This window comes from Lissotriton vulgaris, chromosome 1_1, assembly GCF_964263255.1.
Source record: "Lissotriton vulgaris chromosome 1_1, aLisVul1.2, whole genome shotgun sequence".
NCBI lineage: Eukaryota > Metazoa > Chordata > Amphibia > Caudata > Salamandridae > Lissotriton > Lissotriton vulgaris.
Window position 1 is genome coordinate 881984862 of NC_141685.1, and position 9096 is coordinate 881993957.

The 9096-nt window shown below is 44.8% G+C and overlaps 1 long non-coding RNA gene across 1 annotated transcript; it reads right to left on the bottom strand.

Annotated features, from left to right (window-relative positions):
- Positions 1–3076: 3076 nt before the first annotated feature.
- On the bottom strand, positions 3077–8831 carry LOC147748089 (uncharacterized). Its single transcript, XR_015308572.1, has 3 exons — positions 8084–8831; positions 6870–8013; positions 3077–4740 (listed from the first exon to the last, which is right to left on the bottom strand). It is a non-coding gene; the product is annotated as an uncharacterized LOC147748089 (long non-coding RNA).
- Between the last annotated feature and the right edge of the window lie 265 nt (positions 8832–9096).

Genomic DNA, 9096 nt, shown 5'->3' on the forward strand with positions numbered 1-9096 from the left:
TTCATATCCGGGGTGTGGACAAAGAGGTGGCGGATAGCCTCAGTCGTTATTTCCCCGCCTTCCAGGAGTTGTCTCTAGCTCCAGAGGCATTTCGGCTAGTGTGCAGGAGGTTTGGTCTTTCCTTTCTCAACCTCTTTGCTTCCTGGCACATTGCTCAACTGCCTCTGTTATGCTTCCGTGTCCGTCAGGAGGGATGTGGGTGGGGATGCTCTGACCATCCCTTGGCCGTCGCACCTGCTGTATGCCTTTCCGCCCCTTGCGTTGATCCCATAGTTTTTAGTTTGCCTGGGGCTGGAGGCCCAGGAAGTGGTGGTTGTGGTGCCGTGTTGGCCTCGTTGATCTTGGTTCCCCACTCTGAGCCTGCTGGTGGTGCTGGGCCCTGGTTTCTCCCATGCTTTTTGTCTCCTCAGTGATCGTCTCTGAGGTTGTCTCTCCCGCAGCTGTGGCTGTCAGTATGGAAGTTGAGAGGCAGGGGTGGCGGCGTCGGGATTTCCCAGAGCATTTAGCCATGGCTGTACAACAGTCTTGTAAACCTTCTACTCTGAAGTCTTATGGGCTGCATTGGGGGAATTTCCGGTGATGGTGTCGGGCTCTGGAATTGTCCCCCCCCTGGACTGCTCTCTGCCTGGGGTGCTCCTATTTCTCTGAGAGGGGTTGGAGAAGCGGCTTTCTATTTCCACTTTGGGGGCTCAGGGGGCCGCTATAAAGGCGTTCCGTTCCCCTTGGGGGAATCTGTCAGATGTGGAGGACTTGGTCTCTCGGTTGTTAAAGAGTTTTCCTTTTGTCCGTCCTGTGGTGTGGCCGTCCTTTCCCTTTTGGGACCTTCCCTTGGTGTTGCGGGCTTTGGTGGCTTCTCCCTTTGAGCTTTTGGCTGAGGTGGACATCAAATTTTTGACGTTGAAGGTGTATTGTTTTGGTGGCCATTATTTCAGCCAGGCACCTTAGGGGTTGGGGGCTCTTGTGGCAGGGGAGCCCTTTTTGTCGTTTTCAGATGATGGGGTGGTCCTCCTGTTGAAGTCCTCTTTTGTCCCCAAGGTGCCTTTTCAGTTCCATCTTTCCCAGGAATTGGTGTTGCCTACTTTGAGCGCTGCTCCGGTGTCTGGCTATGACCTTCCTTGGTCCTTGCTTGATATCTGCCGGGCTTTGCGTATCTATCTTGATCGCACGCTCCAGACTCCCTGTTTTTGTCTTTTGGGTTTCCTCATGTGGGGGAAAGGCTTCTTCTTCCATTGTGCACTGGCTAAAGCAGGTCATTATGTTGGCGTACTCCCTTTCGGGTTCCCCTCCTCCAGAGTGTGTGCAGGGGCGTTCTTCTCTGGTTGTGGCGGCCTCCTAGGCTGAGGTTCAGGGGGTGGTTCCCTGTCGGAAATTTGTAGGGCGGCTACTTGGGTGTCCTCTAATACTTTTGTGAGGCATTATCAGATCGGGAATTTGCTGGGGGATGATGCTAATTTTGGTTTGGGTGCTGCAGGCTTTGTGACTTCTTGATTTTCTGTGTCAGTAAATCACTGGGTTTTGCTGACTGCCTTGTGTCCTGGTGGTGTGTTATAATGAATGCTTGTTGTTGCTTGGGTATTCTCACTTTGTTTATGAATGGGACCAGGACAGGAGGGACATAGGGGTAATTGTCCTCGTCCCATACATTACTACCCTCCCTCCCGGATTTGCCGGCTTCATCAAGGGCTTAGTAGTTCAGAGGGAATGCTCGGCTAGGTATGTTTATGTACTCCCAGTGAGAGGATGAGAGGTAGGGCCAGCATTCCTTTGTTATATTTTCCAGTTGGTGAGATAGGATCACTTGGCTTGTGAATGGGAAGAGGACAACGGGACCAGGAGTAATGAAGATTACCGGTATGTAATAGGGCATACATAGCAACACCGAAGAATAGATTTTTTAAAGTAAAAAAAACAATAGAGAACATAGCAGTTTGGGCCTTGCAAGGGGAAGGAAAGTGCAACTCAAATACCAAAACAGTACAAGTGCTCCAAAGCAGAAATATTGGCTTTGAGCTTCTTCAAGTTTATACATCTAAATTGTCTTAGAGAGAGAGAGAGAGAGGGAGAGACACTCACACTTGTGTACACACACTTTTTTCAATATTGTCCTTTCAAATTTGACTCCTTTCAGTGCACTGTCCTGTTACCCAATTTGTAACAATGTTAAGAGCACCCTCCATTCGAATTGTCCGGTTGGATAAACTGGACTGGTATTTGACTAATGCATTTACCTTGATTTAAAACAGATTATTCTTGTATATTATAGTCAGAGCTACTACCGCAATTGTCACATAATTTATCTTCTGCATAACTTGCAGATTTTAACAAAAATATTTCGTTTCTAACTCACATAGAATGGCAAGTTACTAAATCACTGCCACATGTGTTTTTGTGCAATGGCAGTCCATTTGCTGTATTTAGGTGTTAAACTGATATTCAAAAGGTGAAACCTTTGCCCAGACAGTGTTAGCATGCATACAAATGACAAAATAGTGATGTGATAGTGCCACAAAATGTGCCATATTACACCGCAAAAAGTTTGATTCTCTTGCTGCATAATTTGGCCCTTTCCTGCCCCATAATGCCAGTGGCCTTGATTATGATACAACAACAATGTTGAAATGCATACAAAGCTTCATTACGCTGAAATTCTTGCATTACCTTAAAAAAAATAAGCCTGTTCACAATCCTTATATAAATGATTTAGATTTGTACACTTGACGTGTTCAGTACATTCCTCTCTGGTTTAAATTTAGAATGTAATCTACGCCAGGGATGTTTGAAGACCATTTCTAATTTGTGCAGATGCATTTTTGCTGTTTTATTTTTGCCCATTAAAGTGTCATGCAACAGATGATTTCACATTCTTCATATGCATGTCACAATCTCACCTTGTGTGGTACCTCTTACATTTGTTGTGCTAAGTGGACTTTTGGACAGATAAATACCATAATCACTATCGCTTGGGAAAGAATATTAAAGAATAATATCGCTCCCGGTCAGTGGGTGAAGCACTGCAGACCCTGCATGGTATTATGGAATGGGATCACAAATGTCACAAAAATGTCCGATTGTATTTGGGTCTTAGCAGCCATTGAACATCTTGTACATCAAAAAATGTCTGCTGTTACAGATATATCACTTAAATTGTTTTCTCACGTGTGCAAATGCATCTTTTACTAATTACGCCATCCAATGATATAAACGCATCTGTTTTGGTAACACCAACAAATGAAAATAACACAAGTGTTTCTTTGATATCAATGCACATTTTAGACGTCTAAGACAATTTCATTTCTGTCTCTGAAATCTATCAAAAGCTTTAGTTAATATTTTCATTGTTTAAGCCCAATGGCTTAATTTTAGAAGCATTTACAAACTATGGGGCTCATTATAATGTCGGGCGAAAGCCTCCTCCCAACAATCAGAATCTCCTCAACCGTGTCGGAGCCCTTCCGACTGACTCGGTCGGTTTATAATCAGCCCGCCCAATTACAATGTTCGCGGTCGGAAGTAAACCCCTTGGTCATTCTGAATCGGTTCCGACTGGCTCTCTGAATATTTGTATTGGTTGGAACCGTATCTTGCACCCCTACGGAGAGCATTTCCGTCATCGGGATTACTATGTCGATTTCATACAGCCTTTCTGTGTCGGCCTGTCCGACATAAAAAGGCAGTCGGAAAGTGACTTTGAGGCCCCTAGTAGGTCCCCTTTATCCTGCGGCCTCCAGTTGGGGGCCGAGGGGGTACCTAAAGTACCCCTTGCAAAACCCTGCACTGTGTGGCAGGCACCATGTAGTGCCCGCGACAGGGTACTGCGTTTTACACACACCATTTCCCCATAGGAGCCCGTGTTACGGCCGGTTGTCGGGCAAAACAAAAGCTCCCATAGAAAACAATGGAAATCCAACTGAACAGTGTTCAGTTGCATCGTAATGCGGAGGGCGGAACCGCCGACCACAAATCGGTCGGTGTCAGGCGGATGCTTTCCGCCTGACATCGTATTGAGCCCATATGTTTGAAAAATATTTTTCTTTGAAAATGTCTTGAGCTTAATACCTGCCTGAGTGTCAACCCCATTTTCAAGCTCACTGGATATAAATTCTTTGATGACCCACCATTCTTATCAGTCTGTTTGTTTTTCCACAAAATATTTTTACTAACCATAAACCAGACACCTTCTAATGCTGCAGTTACTAACCGTAAAATAAAAGTATGCAAATCTACTATGTGATCTGATCTGAACAGAAATAAATCAACATAAGCAGCGGATACAATCTCTAAATTACAAACTCACAAATCATAAACAGAAGCTGTACATAGCAGACTATTCAATGCATAAACAAGTAGAGACTTGCATATCTATCAAACCATTATATATATATAAAAATTAGACTTATTTTAGGGGTTTTTTATATTTAAAAAAACCGGACGATCGGGAAGAACAAAGCCAAATGCCACTGCAGTAATGCAAGTTTAAAATAAATATGTATTGCCGTTAGAGAGAAATGGTAGATGTGTTAAAAAAGCAATGCTTACCAAAAATGCCACAAAGATATAACAGTACAACAATTCAGACAGAACCCGGAACATATACTCAACAGAGACTGATCATGCAGCGAATGGTCTATTAAGGCATCCAGTACTACTTGCTACCATAATCTACCAATGTGTGTCCATTTTCAGAGGAAATAAGAAAGCAGTTTGATACAGTCCCCAGGTCACCAAAAAACGAACTTAAAACTAACATAACCGGAGGAGCCAAGCGGGCATCCGAAATGGCTGCATAGCCGCTCGGCTCCGTGAGCCCTTTCGCCCAACACGACGATCCTGCTACATATCCTGACTCATGACGGCATATTTCGATGAAAGAAAGAAACAGAACACCTACCATCTACATCTGGAGCTCCTCCGTGCCGCCGATCCTGAAAATTGTCCCCGGCCATTCCGCGGCCTGCGCGATGCCGAGACCGGGGCGTTGACTAGGCGTGGCCTCCGGCAACAGACGCGGCTCCGACGGCCATTGATGGCGGCTGGGAACTCGCCTGTGGGGGCCGATGACCTGAAAGACCGTTGCCCGCAGTAACATCCTGAGCCGCTTGACGGGGACCTGTGAGGGGCTGTGTGGTGGCGTGGAATCGGAGGGGGCACTTGCCTTCCGCCCCTCCTCCCCAGGCTGTGCCGCCTGAATATAGCCAAGGATCGCCCCTGACATTGGCGGGCAGCCCCGGGGCCCGGCGGGACTTTAGCCTTTTGGTGGCTCTCCCTTCTGGACCCTGCCCCACAGTTCGTTTGCCCTGGGGATACTTCTGCGGTGCCTCCACGATGAGGCCTGGTCTTTGACTGTGGTGCCGAAGGGCGTGACCGCTTGGTTCAAAATGGCGGCTGGTGCCCTTCTTCACGGTTCGCATCCAGGTTGGGAGATTGCTCCAGAGATGGAGCCGGACTGCAAGACAGAGTTTATGCCATGGGACGTGTTGGCTGCCCTGATGGATCTGCACGAAAACATTGGCCGCCTTGTTTGTGATCTGGGTGCAAGGCTGGACGCTATTGTTGTTTCGTCACCTATGGGGGCTGCGGTCCTGTCTCAGGAGTCGGCCGATACACTTGCGGCTGTCCCCACGGAGGAGGTTCTGGACCCTCGTGTGCACCTTGAGCCGTTTGGAAGTCAGGTCCCTGTGCCCGTGCGGACCGTTTTGACTGCTTGTCTGTCTGCATCCTTGGGACACGTACTTTGCTGGTGGATGGGGACGGAGCACTGTTCTACTCCTTGTATTGGCCGGGACGCATCGAGGTGGTGGCCGGGCTGTTTGTCTCTCCTCTCCTGGAAGCTGTTATCTATTACCAGCCTTGCAATGTTTCTGACACCGGAGTTGCTGTCCCCTGCTCTTCGCTATCTATTTTTGTATGGATTCATATTATCGCACTGTCTGATGGCTTCGCCACGTCTGGGCCCCTTCATTCTGCTCGGACCCTTGGGACTTAGTTTCATGTTGGTTAATGAGAGACCTCCCGGTGGGACTACTGCAAGACAAGGTCAGGGATGAAGTGGCCTCCATTCTAAATGTTCCATCGCTGACGAATGATTCAGCGGGTGTTCTTGTGGATGTTTCATTGCTCTAGCGTTTGGGATTTGATGTACTTTTTATGGTGTCGATGCCTTTATGGGACTACATGGTGTGTGAGATGCGGAGCGGGGCCGGGCGGCGTGATGAGGGCCCTCCTCCTGCCTATTCACTTCTTTTATTTCCTTTCCTTTTCCCTATCCTTCTATATTTCGGGGTCTATTAGGGCGACAGGCACGCGGCTAGGGGGTAGGCCATGGCCTTCTGCGGGTGTGCAGGGTGGGGGGTTGTGGGATGGGTGATAGCTTAGTATTTGTTTCTATGGCCCTTTAGTCTTTCCTTTCTTTTCATGTCGTTGTCGTCCATGTCCTTGTGGGGTGTTTGAGGTTGAAGGGCGGGGTTTGGGCCCGTTGATGATGGGATCGTGCTTTTACCTCTCCTGGTTTATATAATTTCCTTCCTGGTGCCCCCCTCTGTGTTGTTATTGATTCAAATATCCTGATTTGTTCACTGCCACGAGACTGGGCGCAACCGTATGTTTCTTTCTCTTTGTTTGTTTCTTCTTTCCTCCTTATTTGAAAATGAACCTCTCACGTTCTGATTCCAAACTATCGTGCCTACTTCCGAATCATGTGCTGTTGTTATATTATCCTGGGATTCGTATTGCTTTACTTATACCACTTGCTTGCAAAGTTTTGGATTTGTTTAGCGGCCGGCCGTGATGGTTGTAGGCCCATAACTGTAACTATGGTTGCTGCAAATAAAGGTTTACCAAAAAAATAATAATAATAAATAAATAAATAAAACTAACATAACCACCATACTAACCGCACCCATTGACAAAACCGAATCAGACTCCAAACTGTGACTGAAACATTTGGAAAGTCATCCCCAGGTCTATTAAAAGGTGATGTGATGACTTACTAATGGCAGGCGCTGCGGTATACACGTACTAATCAACAATTATAATAACAATATAAAATGGATAAAATAAACACTCATGCATGCACATTATTGAAATTACCAGACATACAATAACATTTCTTTTTTGTTTTAAATACTTTCAGCTTTTGAGAGTACAATGCCTACAATCCAGTCTTCTGTTGAACATTTAACACTCTCCTTTTTCGGAAATACAGTACTGCATGGAAATACTTGGATAGAACACACTGCCTTTTGTTGTAGCTTTGTTGGGACACATTACAGAAGAATTATAACTGGAGCAGTTCTGTGAATGTTCTACTCTTTGCTTACCACAATTAACTTATTTCCTATAAATAACTGTAAGGATTAATAAATACCAGTGTTATTTTTGTGGGCATGTCAAAAAATTGTCTGTACGCCCAGGCATTGGGGGATAAAATACATCTTCCCATAAAGCTTAGCACCTATAGCTCAGGTGCTGTAAGATTCCTGCATCTAGTTATTGGCCAGATTCCTTCATCTGGTTCTTGGCAGGGCTCTTGGCCACTCCTGGCGCAGTCACACCTTCCAATGGGGCTTCAGAGAGTCACAGAATCCCAGGAAAGGGAGGGCAACGTTGGTTCACGTTCTATGGATCAATGTCATCTATACAGTATACACTCACTTAAAATGAATAAAAACAGGAATTATTTATAAACCTCATCCACATAAATTCAAAACATTGAAATGTATAAACACTGACAATCAGACATCCCCGCAGTAGGCGCCTGTTTGAACAATCCTCAGAAAGGAATGTCTGAAAACTTCCTTACATTAAACGCACACAAAAAGAGAATGATCCTCACACTTTCCCAGAGGCTTGGATTGCATCACTCAGTACTGGATACAGTGAAACCTTACATTTTCTCTCCTTCACTCTCCTATAGTAAATTTCTCTCCGTAAATTACCTTAGCTGCACACCTGACCCCAACCAAACTTTCATGCCATTGATCAAAATGTGGCTAAATCTACTCATTTCTGTCTTCACTCAAAATGTCAACCAAACTTTCATGCCATTGATCAAAATGTGGCTAAATCTATTAATTTCTGTCTTCACTCAAAATGTTAAATATCTCTCTGGAAACTTCTGGAAAATAGCAGTCCATCGCCTCATTTCTAGATTGGACTTCGCGGATGCCAATCGGTCCTTGTGTCACTCAAATCAATATTTCCCTCGGCTACAACACTGATCTCCATTTTAGGGACATTTGCTCATATTACCCCCATATTCCATGATCTCCAGTGGATCACATGAATCACAAAAATCACTTTCAAACTTTTGTGCCTTGCATGGAAAGCTATTCACCAAAACCATCCTCTTTTTAGACTGAGCTATTACCCAACTGTGGTGGACAAAATGTGATCAGAAGGAGAAACTCCACTTTGAGGTTTACTTGTTGTGCTTATTTGACTGTGACTATGTTAATTAAGTTATATGTAAAGCACTCTAATGCCAGCTGGTGCAGGAGTGGTAAAAAAGATGTTGAGTATTATAAAATAACTAAATTCACATAATTCGCATTATCCTGAAAATCTGGCAAGCATTTGTGCCTCATGGGCTATCTTTCGACACCCTTTGTCTCACATAAGTTCCTTACACTACTACACTCTGGTTCTGCCGGACTCTCACTGACTGATGCAACAACCGAAGCTAAAGTGACTGTTTCTGACATCTTCTCAACCTAGATACTTTACTGATGTACTTTGTTGGTGTTTTTTTTATTGTTGTCTTTTATTTTAACTTTGCTTGTGTTTTTTCCTTTTGCTCGTATGTAAATAAAATATTTATTTTTGATTTTTAAAAATTCAGTTTCTGCTGGGTATTATTGTACAGTGCATCCAATCAAAAAAGCAAACCATCAAAATGTGCAACAGTGATTTTTTATTTTGGTCTGTCCACCCCAGAGTTATAGGGTCGACAAGCCTTTGGTGCAAAATGTGTGACAACCTAACCTCGTTTCACTGTTTTGTCAGGCCAAGCAAGTTATCTAGTGCAAGACACTTGTGTCAAGTGTCTACTGAAGAGATATGTACTATATTATGATGTGTTGCTTACTAGCTGAGTGCCAG